Source organism: Mustela putorius, unplaced genomic scaffold, assembly GCF_011764305.1.
Source record: "Mustela putorius furo isolate JIRA1106 unplaced genomic scaffold, ASM1176430v1.1 tig00000407_pilon_pilon_pilon, whole genome shotgun sequence".
NCBI lineage: Eukaryota > Metazoa > Chordata > Mammalia > Carnivora > Mustelidae > Mustela > Mustela putorius.
The window spans coordinates 14,173,614-14,193,043 of NW_025421373.1; the positions used below are offsets into that span (position 1 = coordinate 14,173,614).

Sequence of the window (19,430 nt, forward strand, 5' to 3'; positions counted from 1 at the left end):
CTCCAAGTTAGTCTGCTATTTTATAATTCATTAAAAAAAGACAAAATAGTATTTTTACATCAATATAAAAAGAACCTCAGAATAACAATGATCAAGAAAAACTAAGGTTGGGGCGCCTGGGTGACTCAGTGGGTTAAAACCTTTGCCTTCAGCTCAGGTCATGGTCCTGGGGTCCTGGAGTCAGGCCCCACATTGGGCTCTCTGCTCGGTGTGGAGCCTGCTTCTGCCTGTCTCTCTAGCTACTTGTGATATCTCTCTCTCTCTCTCTCTGTCGAATAAATTTAAAAAAAAATCTTAAAAACAAACAAACAAAAAACTAAGGTCAATGTTGCTGGGGTCAAAGAATTACCTTTCTGGGGCCAAGAAAAAATATTATATTGAAGAATGTTGGGTGCTCAGTTCAATATATGCCATATCCAAAGCAAAGAACTATTTGCTTAAATGAACTAACTTGTGCAAGCTGAGTTGTAGTAAACATGCCTCCCACACTAATAACCGAACTCTCTGGAAGTTTTGAGGTCAAGTAGCACTTTTTATGCTATTTTACCCTGTACACTCACACCATACTCCTCCTCCAATGAAATAATACCAGGGGATACAAGAGTCATTTTGTTACTATGCACTGCTCCCAGACAGCTGGAAAAATAAAATAGAATGTGGTAGATAAAAGCTACCTTCAATGATAATTAGAAGGATTGTAGCCAAAATAAAACAAAAATTACAAGTCGGAGTCAGTAAACATGCAGGCAACAAACTTGAAATAGTGGGTAGAGATGCATATCCCCATTTGTCTGAGAATCTAGCTCTAGAGAGGACAAAGGATTCCCCACCACTGGAATCCGTATCCTTCCCACAGGGACCTCTGTGCTCTGGTATTTCCAACTCAAGGTGGTGACCAGGTAAAGAGCAGATGGATATAGGAAATGCAGAGCCACAAAGCATTATCACTACTTCAAGGAGTTGGAACTTGTAGCCATTTGAGTTCATTCATATTTTTATACTTATTTAATTCAAAGCTTCAGAGAGGTCCAGACTTAAAAAAAATTTGTTTAGACATGAACCCATTATCTTGAGGATATATATGAAGACTCATTATTCATGAAAACATTGGCCACAGCATTTGGTAAAATAATGTGCTGGAAACAACCCAAGTTATCCACAGTAGAGTAATGGTAAAATATATGTGGTACATTCACATGAAGGACTAAGACCTTGCTTTCATCATACTTAATGACACATCATAATTTATCATTTCATAAAAATGCAAGATTTTGTACAAGTAAGTATTTACAGGATATGCCCTTTGGCACAATTATCTTTACATTTACAAAAACTGAAAGGAAACACAGAAATGCTAATAATTATTGCCTCTGGGTAACAGTACAAGTTATTTTTCTTTCACTTTACTTCTACAATGAAAACTTAGATTTTTTTTTTTTTTAAGATGCAGCAGACAGTAAGGAGTTTCCCAAACTGAAAACTACATGAAATGGAGGACGTCATAAATTCCTTAATCAGTTATACATGTACCAAAAGGACATGTTAAAAAGAAAACAGGAACTCAAAGAAAAGCTGCAGTTTCTAAACTCTAAAAGCACTTACACCCTTATGAAATGAATTAAGGAAACTCTTTTGCCTATGCTTTTTAAAGATAATGCGAATTATTCTCCTGATACTGTTCCAAAAGTCAGGGCCCTCCTATCTCTTGCTTCAATTACTACTGCAGCTTCCTAATTGGTCTCCTTGCCCTTCAGCAAGGACAAGAAACATAATGGAAAAGAAAAAAAGATAGTAATCCTTCTTACTTAGACTAGAAATGCTGATGGTAACCAATTGCTATTGTCTTCTGATTCCAGAAAAGGAAGTTTTATCCTAAAACACCATATTAAGACAGTTTCTTTTGGGAACTTGGTTCAGCTCAGTCAGTTAAGCAGCTGCTTTCAGCTTGGATCAGGATCCCGGAGTCTCAAGACAGAGCCCTGCATCGAGCTCCCTGCTCAGTAGGAAGTCTGTCTCTCCCTCTGCTTCTCACCCTGCTCCCATCCTCTCTCTCAAATAAATAAATAAAATCTTAACAAAAAAACCCCAAAAACCAGTTTTTTTGGTTTTTTTTTTGTTGTTTGTTTTGTTTTGTTTTAAACAAGGACAATAAAAGAAATGGGGAATTTTTGAAAGGGACATTTTCATAAAAACAACATTGTGTGGTGTCATGGACATTAGCACTGTCTCTACAAAAAATTGAACAGGGAATTTTCAGTGGACCTTAATTGATGCTGTAAGCATAATACTAAAGCATAATTTAGTATTATTGCTTTTAAATAGGGTCAAAACAATGGGACCTAAGTCATTTTAAAATCTCTATGAATAGAGTATGATTTCTGTTTTTTAACTGAAGTGAAAAATAAATAAGTAGGATCTTACTCTACAACAGACAAACAAACAAACAAAAACAAGGACAATGACATCATGACTTTCACAACAAATAAGGTGACAGAATGTATCCTGACAAAAGAACTCTGACGGAAAGTAAGAATCTGGTTAAATATCATCAGTTCTACACTTTGTCATCCTGATAGAAGTGATTTTCCTATTGTAGAAAACGCATGTGCAGCATTTGTCCAAACATCAACACTCGACAGTATTGAAAACTTCTATACAAAAATCAAAGCTTTCTCAGAGTTGGTTAGCAGAGTTAATAGCAAAGGAAGAAAATATTTGAAGTACAAACCAAAAGAAGAAAACATATGTTTTCAGACAATCTGTGAAAAGGGTTTCAAAAAACTGGAAAGGCAGAACTATCTTAATGCAAGCTACCGAAGGGACCAAAACCTTCTCTACTGCTCTTGTGTGATTTGGAAAGAACCGTATGGGGGAATCAATGTGGGGGTGGGGGGGACAGTCTAGTGAGATCAGGCGATAACATTAAGAGCTAAAGGAAACCTGAAAAGAAAAAGAGGAGTAAAATGAGCTTGTTAGGAAAAAAGTAAAAATAAACGCTCATAGGAGCACTCACTAACCATGGCGCCTCCTGACATCAGAAATGGGCGAGACAGAAAATAAAGAACAAAGAAGCAGTCTCAGTGCAAAGCAATGAGCAGATTTAGGTATCCTCAGACAAGAGCAAGAGGGAGGACAGGTAGCTAAGAACACCCAAGAGTTCTCCCCGGCACGAAGCACAGTTCTTATGCAGCACCATCTGGTTCATCTAGAAACCCAGACACTTGAGGCTTCTCTAATTAGTACTTGTCTTCAGTCATTAGCAGGAAAACAGAGGCTAGGAAATGTTAATTATTATTGATTTGAACTTCGTTTTAAAAGGTTGCTTTCTCTGCCCTGTACCCCTTTTAGTTTATCATTCTGAAAAGTTTTATTTTAAAGCTCAGACAAGAATAAGAATTCATCCTTGGGCAACAATGTTTTTTTTTTTTTCCTTTGGCAAACATTATTTATATCTCAGGTAAGGGAACATAGGAGCTGCAAGGCAGTGACTTTTTTTTTTTTTTTAATCTCATTTTTAGTGACAACCTGAATCCGTGATTGCCACAAAAAAATGGGCCCAACCCTGCAAACCTCACTGTGATACAAAGTGAGGGCTGTTTGGGGAAGAATCACACTGCAGGCTTTTTTCCTGAGTCATTTTAACTCTCAAAACAGGTTAGGATGAACATTCTTCTTTTGCTAAGAAATAAAAAAGCCAACAACGACAAGCAATAATATCTACAATCATGAAAAATACTGACCCCAAATTAGGAAGAACTGTGGAAGACCAGAAAAATGGAAGAGGGAAGCATGAGCAATAACAGAAAACGTTGCAAGTTAGAAGCCAGAGGCGCTCGGGATGGTAAGATGAGAAAATGTAGAGTAAAAGGAGGTCAGTAGCATGCAGGGTATCCTTCCTAAGAATCCAAAAAAGGGAAAAAAATTTTCCAAAGGAGCAAGAAGATGCATATTGTATTAAGCTTCCTGCTAGGGATGATATGATTACTACAAAAACATAAGTTACAACGGCATGGAAGCTAAAAGGTCCTGGAACAAATTATGTATGGTCTTAGATATTCTATACATACAAGCACAAAGACTGAAAAGATGAGTTGCTATTAAGGAAATTTGGAACCTTAACAACACTGATAAATATAACTGCACAGTCATTACTGAAACTTCGTTGACTGGATCTCAGGTCCATAGATATTCTACAATGTTCAGTGAAAACCAGCTGACAGAAGAACAAGCTATTTCAAGAAAAATATGCATGCCCGGAAAGCCACAGACCTAGTGATGAAACATGGTGAAGTATATTCAACGTGAGTTTAAGAGGCGAAAGAACATCACAGTGGTGGCCACATAATCAGTGCTCACCAAACTAAAGATGCAGAGGACATATTTTTAATAGAATGTCAGCACTGCTCAGAAATACGACAGTCATATCATGAGAAGCCTAATTATCTGAACATCTTCTGTTCACCATATTCCTCTGATAAATTCTGTATTGCCTTCTGATAAGTTCTGTATTTCAGAAGGAAAACGTGAGAGAAATCCTGATTCTGGACTTTTAACCAATAAGGATAAAGTTGGTAAAGTAGAAATGATGGAAACCTTGAGAGAAAATGACAACGTGAAACTGGAATTTGTAAAAAAAAAAACAGGAACTGCATCCTGGACATTAACATAGAGATGTATCCTGGTCTTTGAAGAAAAGCAGATTTCAAAAAGTTGAGAAAAAAAGAAGCAGGATCAAGTGGTTAGGAACCCTAAATGACAAGCTTAAGAGACTTTTTCATTCTGAAGAGAGGAAAACGGACCACCTTGATGATGAAGAGAACAGCACACAAAGAAGAGTGTAAGAGGTATAACGTGATGGCTATGTGGTTCTGCATATCTCACAAGGGCTCCCACAGAAGAGAGACAAGTATGATCTAGGACAAATGGGAGTCACATGAAGCCTTCAGAGGTATGTCATAAGGTATAAAACTGAAATGAGATGAGTCATAACCAAAAATGCTACAGTTAAGGAGAGAGTGGTCTCTTGGGTGATTTTGCTGTTGCAGATGAAGAATTTAGAAATGGTAATCAGCATGCTTGAGACAGGACAGAAAGTTCAATTCCATTTTGCTCCTGACTCCCCCATCAGCAAGAAGGAAAGGGCAGTACTAATATGGCTAAGGAGGAACTGAATTCCAAGGAGAGATAGATTCTCTGAACTAATACTAGGCCCTAGACAAAATGATATCCCAGGATTTTTAAAGAGCCTGAAAATACGGTCATAGAATTACAGTCAAGTGAAAAATGGTAGCGGCGTTGAAAGACAGAGAGAAGGAAATAGACTCCTCTTTAAAATAGGGCTTGGTTCACAACAGTACTCTAAATGGGTTATTAAACAGAGAGCTTATAAAACATGAAACATGTCTCATGAAACAGAGAATAGAATATTGGGAGGTACTAGGACAAGCCTCCCCTAGACCACACCATGCAGAATGGACCGCATTAATCTGCAGATCAGGCTAGCACCTGGTAAGCCATCAGAAAAACAGTAATTTTCGCAAAGAACCTGACCAAGTTCCTCATGAACGCTGTACAGATTCAACAGGGAAATGTGCCTTGGATACATTCACTTATATTCAGCCAATACAGATTAAGCACCTACTAGATACAGCAATGAAGGAAACAGTCAGGAAGTCTGCTATGATGTGCAGATAGGTAGATAAGTACTTGAAGAAATCACAGAAGTACTTCATGGCTTGACAGACCCTTAGAAGTCTCTAATACTGTGCTTTTTAACCTAGGAGGAAATGTGTAGTTCTTCACAAATCCCATGAAAGCTACATCCAAAAGAATCTCCCAATATATAAAATCCTTCATGAGATTTCAGGGGTTTGGTCCATAACAAAACCTCCCTATTCTTCAGCCTCAGCCAGAACTCGGATTAGAAAAGCCCCCTCTGGTGGGTGAGATCTTTGGTCCTATCCTGTTAAACACCTTTATCAAGGCCTTAAATGAAGACAGAGAACACATTCTGAGTCCACTGTGGTTCAGAGGAAAGGGTCTGTGTGCAATGGGCAATTCTGAACAGATACATTTCCTTCTCTGTCAGAGAAGACAATTTCAGGCTCATGACCCCCCAAGTATTCATCAAAAGTTTGAGGGACAAAAATAGTATTCAAGGAGTCCAAATATCCTTTTAATGTTCCAAGATGAGTCTGCCCCTGGAGCAAGGCAATATCCTTATACCATTGTTACAAAGGGCCAGTTTCTTTCTCCTCAAAATCAAATAAGTTCATTCGTGCAATAAAAAAGAGGTGCCAAGATCAAATTCTGCCTAATTTTAATACAAAGAATAGTTGTACTTCACCTGATCTGATCATTAGTTTCCTTTACATGATATGTACTACCAACTACATCAGTCTTCCACTTTTTCTTGACATCTTGTGCCCACTCATGTTTGCCAGGACAGTATGATTTTTTTAGTCAAATTCCAGCTCCATTTTAAAGCCCTGCCCTTGCTTTTCTTTCTTCTTACAGCCCTACTTTAAAATGATGTTGTTTTGTATATATTCCATGTCTTGTAAGCTACCTTACATCATCTCTGGAACAAAATAGGTAAAAATTAAACAGTGCATGTATCAGACTGGAGAATGATACAAGGCCAGAAAAAAAGAGCTGACACTGATAAGATAAATATACTGCCATTTGGGGATCCCATGGTGGCCCAGTCAGCTAAGTGTCTGCCTTTGGCTCAGGTCATGATCCCAGGGTCCTGGGACTGAGCCCCACACTAGACTCCTTGCTCAGCCAGGAGCCTGCTACTTTCTCTCCCTCAGCCTGCTGCTCCCCCTGCTTGTGCTCTCTCTGGCAAATAATAATATCTTAAAAAGAAAGAAAGGAAGGCAGGCAGGCAGGCAGGCAGGTTGGCTGGCTACCATCTGGTCTCTATTGGTTAGGAAAATAAAATGGGCGAATATTAACAGAATGAAATTCAACAGGAAACAAATATTGCAAAGTAATACCTGTCTAATAATTTTTTGAAGAGGAAATATAAAAGTGTTTGACTGAGCACCAGCACAAAGACTACATGTGACAGAAACATCCAAAAATTCCAGAAAAATCTTCCTTTCTCCCTTTGCTGTGCTGCCTTAGAATTCAGGATAAACACCTTAAACCTCATGTTCCTCGTTACAAAACAAAAACTATCCTTCCACTCTACAATGTCTCATCTCAAACACGGATGAGAAGGAAAACGGATGAAGCCATTTGAGCTCATTAAAAGAAAAGCCTGGGGTACCTGAGTGGCTCAGTAAGTTAAGCATCTGCCTTCAGCTCGGGTCATGATTCCAGGGTCCTGGGATCGAGCCCGCATCAGGCTCCTTGCTCAGTGGGGCATCTGCCTCTCCCTTTGCTACTCTCTCCCCCAACTCTTGCTTTCTCCATGTTAAATAAATAAATAAAATCCTTTAAAAGAAAGAAAGAAAGAAAGAAAGCCTTACCTAAAAAATAGCTTAATTGCTTAATTTACTAAAACTATGATTAGCCACAAAATTAATAGACTGTATTCATCCAAAAAAAAAAAAAGTAGGAATAATATTACTTCATGGACTACCCCAGTAGTTTTTATAATAGAGAGACTGTATTTTAGAAACAAATTTTAAAGTGGGACACCTGCCTGGTGCAGTCAGTTAAGTGTCTGACTCTTGGTTTCAGCTTAGGTCATGATCTCGGAGTTGTGGGATTGGATCCCACGTTGGGCCGCATGCTCAGTGCACAGTTTGCTTGAGATTCTCTCTCCCTCTCCCTCTGCCCCTCCCACTCATGCTCTCTCTCCTCTCTCTAAAATGAGTACATCTTTAAAAAAAATAATAAAAACAAATTGAAAGCCGTCTAAGTATTATTTTCATTTCCATGTACTCTAATACTATATCCAAACAGTCTAGTCCATGCTGGGTTTTTTGCTAGCATTTTTTTAGTTTGACCAAAAAATGTCAATCTTCACTAAGTACGTGATTTAATAACATTCAGGCAGTATTATAAATATCCACATTTTATTTGTCATATCTTTTTCTAAAAGGAAATTTTATTAGGGCTATAGCTAATCCAGAGAAGTAATTAAAAGGAGCACATCCACCCAAAGGAATTAAAACACTTCTAACACATTCATTCAAAGCACCAGTCTTATCTACAATACTAAGGGAAAAAACTACACCATTATCACATACCCCAAGGAAAACAGGGAGACATGATATAATTAAAAGAATTAAGCTGGGAACATTTTTCACTGAAGAGAGTTATGGAGAAATAGGAAGTGGAAGAAAGTCTGTGTTCAGTTTTTACAGCCAGCAAAAAACTGCCTATTAGTAATGTCAACTAAAACTTTGAAAGGTTGGTTACTCTTTTTAAAACTGTTTCCTTCCATTTGGGGCTGCTAATCATCCTTGGAGCTTTTTGCAATGTAAGAACCCAGTATTTAACATGTAAACTGCAAAACAGAATTGGGTTAAACTAGCATTTCTGGAACACAGTTCATGATTGCTTAATCTAACAGAGACTGCAACTAGTGTTCCCCTTGTGAATGACTCGATAATTTAAATTTAAAATCCTTCACCATGTGGGAGAGAACAAGAGCTTTCGTTTTTCATTTCACCTTTTAAATGTTCTCTATATGTTTTTATTCTATAAAGCAGTAAGCAAAGTGGCATCCTATTTATTTCATTAAGAACATTAAATGCCGGGGCTGCCTGGGTGGCACAGTGGGTTAAGCCTCGGCCTTCAGCTCAGGTCATGATTTCAGGGTCCTGGGATCGAGTCCCACATTGGGCTCTCTGCTCAGCGGGGAGCCTGCCTCCCGCCCCCTCTCTCTGCCTGCCTCTCTGCCTACTTGTGATCTCTGTCAAATAAATAAAATCTTAAAAAAAAAACCATTAAATGCCATGTTTCTTTTCCCCTGATTTAGTATAAGAAAGGTAGACATAAGAATCGCCTAGGTAGGGCACCTGGGTGGCTCAGATGGTTGAGCATCTGCCTTCAGCTTGGGTCCTGATCCCAGGGATCGAGTCCCACATTGGCTCCCTGCTCAATGGGGAGCCTGCTTCTCCCTCTTTTTTTGTTTTTCTTTTTTAAAGAGGTGCCCGGGTGGCTCAGTTATGAGCCTTCAGCTGAACCTTCAGCTCAGGTCATCTCAGGGTCCTGGAATATAGCCGCACATCGGGCTCCCCGCTTGGCAGAGAGTCTGCTCCTTTGTCTCCCTCTGCTGCTCCCTCTGCTTGTTTTCTCCCTTGTTCTTGTCCTCCCTCTAATAAATAAATAAAACCTTAAAAAAAAAAAAAGGTAGACAAATATGCAAAAATAAATAAACTTCAAGACAACATACCCTTCCCACCCTCAGAGTAGAATTCCCGAAACTAGATCTTTAAGTCCTAAGGAAATTCAAACATATTTATCACCTTCTCAGCCATGATGTTAACAGTAAGAACAAGCAAATGGCCATTCCCTCCATACAAACAGCAGGTACACAGAGTCGATTTTACAGCTGGCATCACTTTGTTCCTTCTCCCCCCCCCCCACAAAGAATTTCAGCCTTTAGTTATCATCAGGGAAAGGAGAGCCAGTCCTGCCTCTGAGGCCATCGTTCACAGCAATCACTGAAAAACCTACGGTGAATAAAGCTGATGAACTCCCAAACCTAAAATGTCCTTTTGGCATATACAGCTCATCTCTGAAACTCAATGCCATATTTGAAAAGTTAAAATGATAATTAAGAGAAGCACCCTGATCTTTTAGACAGAATTTCCCCCAGTAAAGGTAAGTGGCTACGGTTGATGGTAAACAGTAATTTGTTGATGCCAATACTTGTAAGAGAGTGATTCTGACCATATGATTCTAATGGCATCTATTTTATCCACTTCTCCTACACTTAAAAAATGAGACAACAGAGGACGACTGAGTACTGGATTTGGGGTAATAAGATGAAGATTCTGGTTTTAATCCTAATGTCACCTAGCACTGTGTTCTTATGTGAACCACTTAAAGTCATTTCATCTCTAAACTGTGGAAGTTGAGGTTTTTCTTTTTTAATTTAATTTTATTCTTTCAGTGTTCCGAGATTCATTGTTCATGCACCATACCCTGTGCTCCATGCAATACGTGTCCTCCATAATACCCACCACCAGGCTCACCCAACCTGCCACCTCTCTCACCTCCAAAACCCTCAGTTTGTTTCTCAGAGTCCACAGTCTCTCACAGTTTGTCTCTCCCTCTGATTTACCCCAATTCACTTTTCCTTTCCTCCTCCTAATGTCCTCCATGTTATTCCTTATGCTCCACAAGTAAGTGAAACCATATGATAATTGACTCTCTCTGCTTGACTTATTTCACTAAGCATAATCTCCTCCAGTCCCGTCCATGTTGATACAAAAGTTGGGTATTCCTCCTTTCTGATGGAGGCGTAATATTCCATTGTATATATGGACCATATCTTCTTTATCCATTCTTCTGTTGAAGGGCATCTCAGCTCTTTCCACAGTTTGGCGACTGCAGCCATTGCTGCTATACACATTGGGGTACAGATGGCCCTTCTTTTCACTCCATCTGTATCTCTGGGGTAAATACCCAGTAGTGCAATTGCAGGGTAACAGGAAGTTGAGTATTTCATTCCCAGGTTCTAGAGTCTCCCACTTAGATGAAGAATTGTATGAGGGAAGAATTCCAGTCCTTACATGCTGTAAGTCTATATTAGTTCTCAGATGTGCTAATAAAAAGACCTTAAAGTATGCAAATTAATGTATCTTTTTCATTACTCCAGGTTGTTGAATACTAAATCATTCCCCTCTTACTGGGTGTACTTTGTTAAATGCAACACATGATTTTAACTCTGCGCCACTTAGTTACCTTCGATACTCCTTTGGACTTCCATGTTTGCTAGGCCAACGCTCACCTGGGTAAACAGGCAGTTGCATTGACAAGGCCAGTTTATTTGCCACCAATGGATAACCCTCTACCTATGTAGTTAACTACCATTGTTTTTGTTCTACTTTAACTGCTAAGAAAAGCCTACCGAATGAGACACACTATCTATTCCAGCCAGCATTAAAAGGCACACCTTGAGATAAAATGATCCCAGGGAAGTCAGAGGAAGCTAGTCACAGTAAAAAGGAAAGGAATTACAGAACAGCTGGCAGCAGATTATCAAGTCTCTCAATTCAGGGCCTGACAAAGGCCTCAAATATAAAGCTGTCAGGAAGAACCACTGAGGATAAGGCATTTTTGCTTCCTTAGACCACAGCAGGATAATGATGCCAATCAAGTAGAATGGGTAGAACATTTCTAAGCCTGCAAAGCAATGCTTATATTTTAAAATCACTGGCTCAGTGATGCTAACCTCATTTAATGAGCCTCTATTATGTGCCAGGCATTGGGCCAGATGCTGAGGATACAAAGATGAGTAGGACAAGGTCCCACAAGGTGTTCCCCATCAAAAGAAGGAGAGAGGTAAACAGCAAATCCCAGTATGCCTGGTGATAAATGCTGTCACAGAGGGAAAGCTCCCCCGGGAAGGCAGAAATGAACCACAGAAAGAAGGGTGGGGAGGGCATTTCAGGCAGAAGAAATGCAAGAGCGAAGTCCTGGGATCAGGAAAGACTGTGATGTGGGGGAATGTGAAGAGACAGCATGCAGGAACAGGAGCAGCAGAAAGAAGTCTGAAAATTTTATTTTATGAAATGAAAAGCCTAATTTTGGAAAAGCTATCAGAAATGCGAACAGCTATCCTGAACAAAAAAGAAATGTGATTTCATTCATATTTCAAAAAACTTACATGAGAGTTCACCTGAACTTCTTATACTGCTAGGGCAGTTTCTTTTGATTACTGTGGCTTCTCTCCAGAAAAGAAATTTTTAACAACTTGGCAATTACATCCTCTCACTTTTATTAATTTTTGGTTGTGCAGCTGGATTTTCTAGGGGCCTAGTGAAAGGCCACTGGGAAATCTGGATATAGTCTAATTTTAGAAGGCTGCCATATGCTATGTGCTAAAATTATAATAATGATACATCCTGAAATGTGTTTATAAGAAATATAACCAGTAACACAAAAGGGGTCAATAAGTAATGCTGATCACTTTTCCTCTCACACATGTCTTACTTAAATCATTTATGTAAGCCATGACTTTAAAATGTCTTCTTTTTTAAGCTATACTCTTGAACAAGAAATATTTAGAGAGTAACTCCTAAAAAAAAAAAAAGCAGCTAATTTTTAAAATGAAACAATCTTGCATAAGCCCTAATTATCACTTCAGTATTTGTAGATGAGATCTATATTTGAAGTAGAAAAAATAACATTTTTTGACAAGGTCTCTGGAAGGAGTGAGGAAAGCCACTATTATTTTAATAGGAGTGACTTTAAAATCACACGCTAAATTCTCAACACCAACATGGAATAAATCAAGAAGTAGGTCAAAAGTTGTTAGGTAAACTAAAGGAGAAAAAATTAGTAAAAGGAATCTTTGTCCTTTTTTGCAATAAGACAGTTTTGTGAGAGAGTATCCCCTCAATTCATACCAGTCATACTGTGCCTTACTACTCAATAACCTTTAGGAGAGAATATCACAGGTAAAGATTCCAAAATCATTGTATTATGTTAGAAATTCCCTCTGGCCTTTTCCTGCTCTCCCTTTCTCAATAGAATCTATGTCCTCATTTGCAGTGAGAGGATTTTGTGGGAAATCATGACCATAAGTTTTAGAGAGCTGTCTCCAAACTGTGTATCAACAGAGCACCTGACTCATACCTTATTTTAGGAATGGGTTCGTTCTGTGGGTATAGCTGCCAGCCTCAGTTATGTCTCTCTGAGAGCCTTAGCCATTGTAGTTCCATAACTAAATTACTGCTATGGGTTCAAGATACTCTTCCTTTTCTAGTTTACTAGCCAGAGCCAATCCAGTTCTTTCCCAGGGTGGAGCAGCTAGGAAGATACCCCCAGGAAGTTGGGTCCAAACCCACAGAGCCTAGCTTCAGATCACACATGAACCACAATCCTGCACTTCCCTTTCGTCCCTCATACAATTCTTCATCTAAGTGGGAGACTCTAGAACCTGGGAATGAAATACTAAAGACATTCCCACTAAAAGAAGGATAGTGGGGCATCTGGGTGACTCAGCGGGTTAAGTCTCTGCCTTTGGTCATGGTCTCAGGGTCCAGGGATTGAGCCCTGCTCTGCCCAGCAGGAAGCCTGCTTCCCCACCCCCACTCGCCCTGCCTACCTGTGATCTGTCAAATAAATAAATAAAATCTTTAAAAAAAAAAAAAAAGACAGTAATACCTATAACACCTAAAATCACAAAAGAAAAATAAATAACCAACAAATATTCAACTTCCCTTGTCATCAAAGATAAATAAACTAAAATCATAGGACAGCATTTTTTACACAGCAAATCATCAAAATAATTTTAAGTATAATATCCATGTTGTCAAGAATGGTTCAAAAGTGACACTTAAATATATCACTACAGGATAACTGAAATTACCTTCCTAGAGAATAATTTAGCAATATTTATCCAAAGTTTGTAAAATGTTGATACATGCACCCCCAAAAAATCCACTTCTAGGAATTTTGTTAAAGAAAATAATCAGACAGGCCCAGAAACAAGAATACTCACTAAAGCACTGTCAGTAAAAGGGAAAGATGGAAAATAACATCTAGCCTCATCTAACAAGTCCAACAACAGAGATTTGATAATATAAATTTGTGTATCAGTTATTGAAATAGCCTTTTTTGAGGGAATATTTAATAACATGCAAAAACATTCTTAATGTTTTATGTAGTGAAATATATATATATATATATATAATATGGTCATAATTTTATAATATATAGAAACAGGAATTAAAGAAATCAAGCCAAGAGATAATCAATTCTATTGTTCCTTTGAAGCCCTTGGTTCCAGGTAAAAAGTATCTCCACCCAAATGGAGGCCCATTTGGTGGCCCATCCCCACCCAAATATCCTTAGATCTGTGAGCCAAGAGGAAGGGTATCAAATGCCTGGAGTTCTGGCCCCCTTTCACAACACACCACTATAAATAGCTGCAGAAACAAGGCCAAGAAATAGATAGGGGTCCTGTGAGGTTAGAGGTACAAACCCACAGCCCACAACAGCAGGCAGGATCCCATAGCAATTGCTACCTTTACCATTAAATTTAGCACACATTGCTCTAAATACTTCTAATTTCTAGGTGAGCCCTATCTCATCAGCTAGATTCTGAGACTAAAATAATTTCTGTATTATACAGAGCAGATCCCTCTCATCTGTGAACTTAACAGTCATGTTTTTTACTATATTCCCAAACAACTCGGACTTGTTGTTTTGGTAAGCTTCAAACTTGACTCAACATGCACCTAGAATGGATTTCTAGCCAACTATCCACATCCCCTATTTAAGTGAAGTGTTTTTATCTCTACGTGGTCACATGTGCAGTAACCTCTTTTAAGAATAAAACTTTTATTTCCTTGTAAAAGTCTGCACACAATACCTGGAAAGTGGTACTTGGATATTGGAAGAAAAATTACAAGAAAGCAAATACCAAATTCAACTATGGCTCAGACTGAGAGCATGAAACAAGCTCACAATACAATCTATAGGGAAACAAACAAAAAACAAGCAATTTATTAATCTTTCAGAAAGGGTTACAAGCAGCAGAGTGGGTTAGTACCAAGCAGTGCAGTTGCTGAATTACACGTTAAGAGCATGTTTAGTTTTGCTAGAAAATGCCAACTTGTCTTTAAAAGCAGTTTTACATTTTGCATTCTTACCAGCAATGAAGGAACATTCCCATATTTTCATTCTCTCTAGAATTTGGTGTTGTCACTGTTTGGGATTTTAGCCACTCTAATAAGGGGATAGTTCTATCTCATTGTTTGAATCTGAAATTCTCTAAAGACATATGATGTTGCTTATTTGCCATATGTATACTGTCTTTGCTGAGGTGTTTATACAGATCTTTGGCCATGGATTGTTTTCGGTGTTGTATCTAAAAAGACACTGCCAAACCCAAGGTCACCTAGGTATTCTCTTAGTTATAGTCAAGGAGTTTTTTAATTTTGCATTTTATATTGAGGCCTGTGCTCCACTTTGAGTTAATTTTTGTCAGTTATTTTAATAAAGCGAATTTAAATAAGAAAGTAGAGATCTGAAAAGGCAAAAAAGCATGGAGGTGACACCAATTTAGTAAGTCCAAGAGGAAACAAAAGCAGTGACTAGAACTGGTGCTTGGGAAAGGGGCTTCACAGAGCCGGGGTCCAAAGAGCTAAAAGATGGCATGGGCAGCTAGTGCTGGTATCTCTAGACGTCAAGACGAGGCGAGTACTGGGAATATAGGGGGAAATATCAGGAACAAAAACCAACTGCCACTGCACGCTCACTGAGGATTGTTATGTTTTCATAAAGACTTGGTCCCTTTGTCATCATGGAATGTCTCTCTACTCCTGATAATCTGCTTGTCCAAGGGGAATACAGCTACTCCACGGTTATTGTGACTGATTAGTGTTAGCATGGAATTTCTTTCTCTACCCCTTCACTTTTAATCTCTCTGTCTTTATAGTAAAAGTGGGTTCTCCTCTTCAAACAGTGTTGTTTGCCTTTAGGATGCTTTAAAATTTTTGTTGAAAGCCAGACACGATGTACTGGGTAAATGAACCTGAGGTAAACAGGCCCTTATGGTGAGCCGGCGTTCAGGTTGTATTTACTGTTTGCTGTCGCTGTAGGTGTCAGAGGCTAAATTTTTCTGTGATGTCCTTGTTTTTTTGTGTCCTCTGTTGTCTCTAGATTTCCCTAGAGACTGCTTCTAAAATAAGGTCCGAGGTAGGAAGATCTTTCTGTTGTATTTCCCTATCATAATATAGGAACTCTACTGTGTGGGAGCTACTGTGAAGGTAGGGAAGCCAGGGAAGCATCCACAGTTTTGTGACTAGGTCTGCCTTCTAGTGAGACTTTGCCCCCAACTAGTGTGACCTTCACTAGTGACTCTCAATTTTGTGGTTTCTCTCTCCTTAAGAGAGACAGGAAGATGAAAGGGGGGCAGGGTTGGTCATTCCCCTTCCCATACCTGGAAGGCTAGAGAGAACTGGAGTTGGGTATTTCCTTTTCCCCAGGTCAGTTAGGCTCTAGTGAAAATGTTCCTCTTGAAAGCAGGCCTTGTCAAGAAGAAGATAATGAGAATACTCTAGGTCTATTTCAAAATGGCTACTTCCCCCTCCTCCTGCGAGAAGCATAAGATTTTTCTCCAATGTTTATTGCAAGAATCTGCTAGAAATCCTGGAGGTAAAACCCAGGCAAGTACGCCCTACCTCACCCAAGATGTGGCCACCTCAGAGTTTTTAACTCTCAGGCTTGTCCACACTGAGCCTCCAGCAATTCATCAGTTAGTTTAGGGTTTCCTACCCGAGTGTTGGTTCCCAGAGAGATTTTTGCTCCTCGGTTTCTCCTCCAGTATGCTATGATTCTCTGTATCAGCCTGTTTGTCCCCATTTTGGAGGCAATGGTTTTCCTTGCAACCTCAATTCCCTGATGAATCTATAAGAAACACTGCTGATTTTCAGTTTGTTCAGTTTTTTTCTTATTGTAAGGACAGGCTTGGTGACTTCCAGGCTTCTCAGATGCCAGCCAAGAAACCGGAAGTACCACAGTGGTGAGGGATGTGTTCCAAAATCCCAGTGGATGCCTGAACTACAGACAGTACCAAACCCTATATACATGTATATTTCTATACATGCTTACCATGATAAAGTTTAATTTCTAAATTAGGCATAGTAGGAGATTAATAACAATTAATAATCAAATAGAAGTATAATACTATGCTGTAATAAATGTTATGTATATATGGTCTCTCTCTCTCTCAAAATATTGTACTATAGTCACCCCCTGCATGATAGCATGAAGTGAGGTGAATGATGTAGGCATTTTGATGTAGCATTAGGCTACTACTGACCGTCAGAAGGTGGGTCACCTTCTTCTAGACGGCAACAAACCACAGGTAACCGAAGCTGTGCAGAGTAAAGCTATGGATGGGGAGGGGGGGCCGTCTGTAGTTTTTAAGTAAATAATCATTGCCAATAGTTATTATATAGAATCCTAAAATTTCTTAGAATCGGACCATTGTATAACACTAATCCACCTCATTCTCATTGGAGGAAAACCATTGTAGCTCCCCAAATGTGAAGGCTCTCATTTTATAGCTATTAGGGGACCATCTTATTTTAAAAGTTTTAAGAGGTTAATATACTGAATGATTTCTAATTTTGTGTTTATGGAAGCATTCACTTTGTCCTGCAGCTATATTTAGTTGACTAAAAAATTCAATTCACTAAAGATCTATGACCCTGCCAGTAAGGAGGTAGTAAACTAAAATAAAACGTTAATATTGCAAAGTATAAAACAAAATGTACCTTAAAATACATCTACCCTTTACTTTTGCTTAAGCACATCAGCTCTGGAGGCAGAAAGAAATATGTTTGGATAAAATTTTTCCCTATCCTCATTTCTCTGCTCTATAAAGTAAGGATAATAAAACTTAACTCAATGGATAATTATAACGGATGATGTAAAGTGCTCTGCACTTAAGGGCATGGCATAAACAGTACTTGTTCCCTCTGTTGTTATTTGTATTATTACAAGTCTGTAACTCCTTCACCTGCTATTTTCAGTGCTGGAAATATTTCAGGGACAGAGTCTACTGCACTCTGTGTAAGGCATACCTTAGCTGTATTCATTCTACTTAGACCATTCTATGGCCCCTTCTACTTCCTAGGAATGAATTTCATGAAGAAAAGCTTTCCATTCTATTATTTTCCTACATTTTTATAAAACCTAGTTCTCATCAATCTGCATGTAAAATGCTACTCTGTATACTAAAAAATAGGAACCAAGAAAGAAGAAAAATAAAAACTTCTTGGATGCAAACATAATGCCAAAAGCACTGGGGGAAAAGTTAATAAGTTTTTGGCTAAAAACCCTTTTGTAGCAGGAATGAATTTATAGAACTGCTTTTAAAATTCTATTTAATACTTCCTTTATTTCTAAAGGTCTAATTCCACTTCTGAGATGCCAACTCTCAAAATGAATGACGAATAAATTCCTCAAACTGAGAGAAATTTAAATTATATAAAAACTTTCAAATTCAACAGCTTTAATCCCATAGCTTTTAATAGTCAACCTGTTATTTTTCTGAGTTTGGTAACGATGAATTTTTCTTCCCCAAGTTTTGTCTATGCCAGCAAAGCTTTTCCAAAATCTAAAATGAAATTCGAAACTGAAAAGAACTTTTTCACAACACAAGGCAAAACCTGTATCCTTTCCCCCAATTATTAAGGAAACTAAAATAGCTTCTTTAAGTGAATAACCCAGCTCCTTTTCACAGAAAGCATGAAAAAGATACCAGAGTTCTTCACATTCCTGTTTAAATTCCCTCCCATAGGATTTGGAACTAAAATTCTCTTCAAAGCAATTAAATGTGGACTTAGTTATTTAGTGACAGAAACTATGTCCTAATGTTAAGTTTCTGAATGGAAGAATTGACCTACATTCTTGGACCTGAGTGGTCTTGGTTTTGTCATGGAATGAACCACAGAGCAGAACAACATTACTTTCTAGCAGTTAAGTTATTCTAGTAACTTGTTTTCTAATCTTTCATTATTTTTCCCAAATTAAGCAACTGTTTCAAACCTTTTCCTCTAAAAACAAACAAAATGAGACATACTTTTTTTTCACGAGTTTGTAAAAATTCAATAAGGCAAAGCTTTCATAAGGAAGCACTGAAAACACACCTGCAGTCTTACTTATTTCTATATAACCATGTGCTCCATCCTAAGGAATATGGAAAGTATCTATTTTTAAACACTTAGTCCCTCTGGTGTTTGTAGGCAGTGGTGTGCCCATGGGTGAACATAAATCATCCATGAATATCTGAGTCCCTCTGTATTCATTTTGTTTCTCCTGTTTCCAAAAGAATAATAAATGTTACTTTCATTCAAAAGAAGTCAAGCTGGATAGTCAGCACAAGCCAATTTCCTCAGGGAACAAACTTCAGTTTTCAACCCAAGTCAAAGTATTTGAAATCTTCGGACCAAAGTACAAAAAGAGATAAGTAAGTCATTAACTAACGCTTCATTTAAAACCTGACAGCTAAGACAGGTCATCAGTTTTTGAGCATATGCAACTTATGCTATTGACAGATTTATAAGAACCTTCCTTTCTTCAAGGTGTCCATGACGTTCCCCTTAAAAGTCATCACAGTTTGAATGAAAAGATCAACATATTCAGGTTGATTTTTTATAAGCCTTAAAGATTACATAATTTATTGAAGATTAAAGTTAACAATATATTTGAAGTATAATCTAGGCTAGTTTTTGATAACTAGGTTAAGATTTTAGAAATTGGAGATGTTATGGAATTTTCAT

The 19,430-nt window shown here is 38.3% G+C and overlaps 1 protein-coding gene across 2 annotated transcripts in view; it reads right to left on the reverse strand.

Moving 5' to 3' along the window:
* Positions 1 to 19,430, reverse strand: part of OXCT1 (3-oxoacid CoA-transferase 1) — a 122,106-nt gene that overhangs the window by 63,532 nt on the left and 39,144 nt on the right. The window lies entirely within an intron of this gene.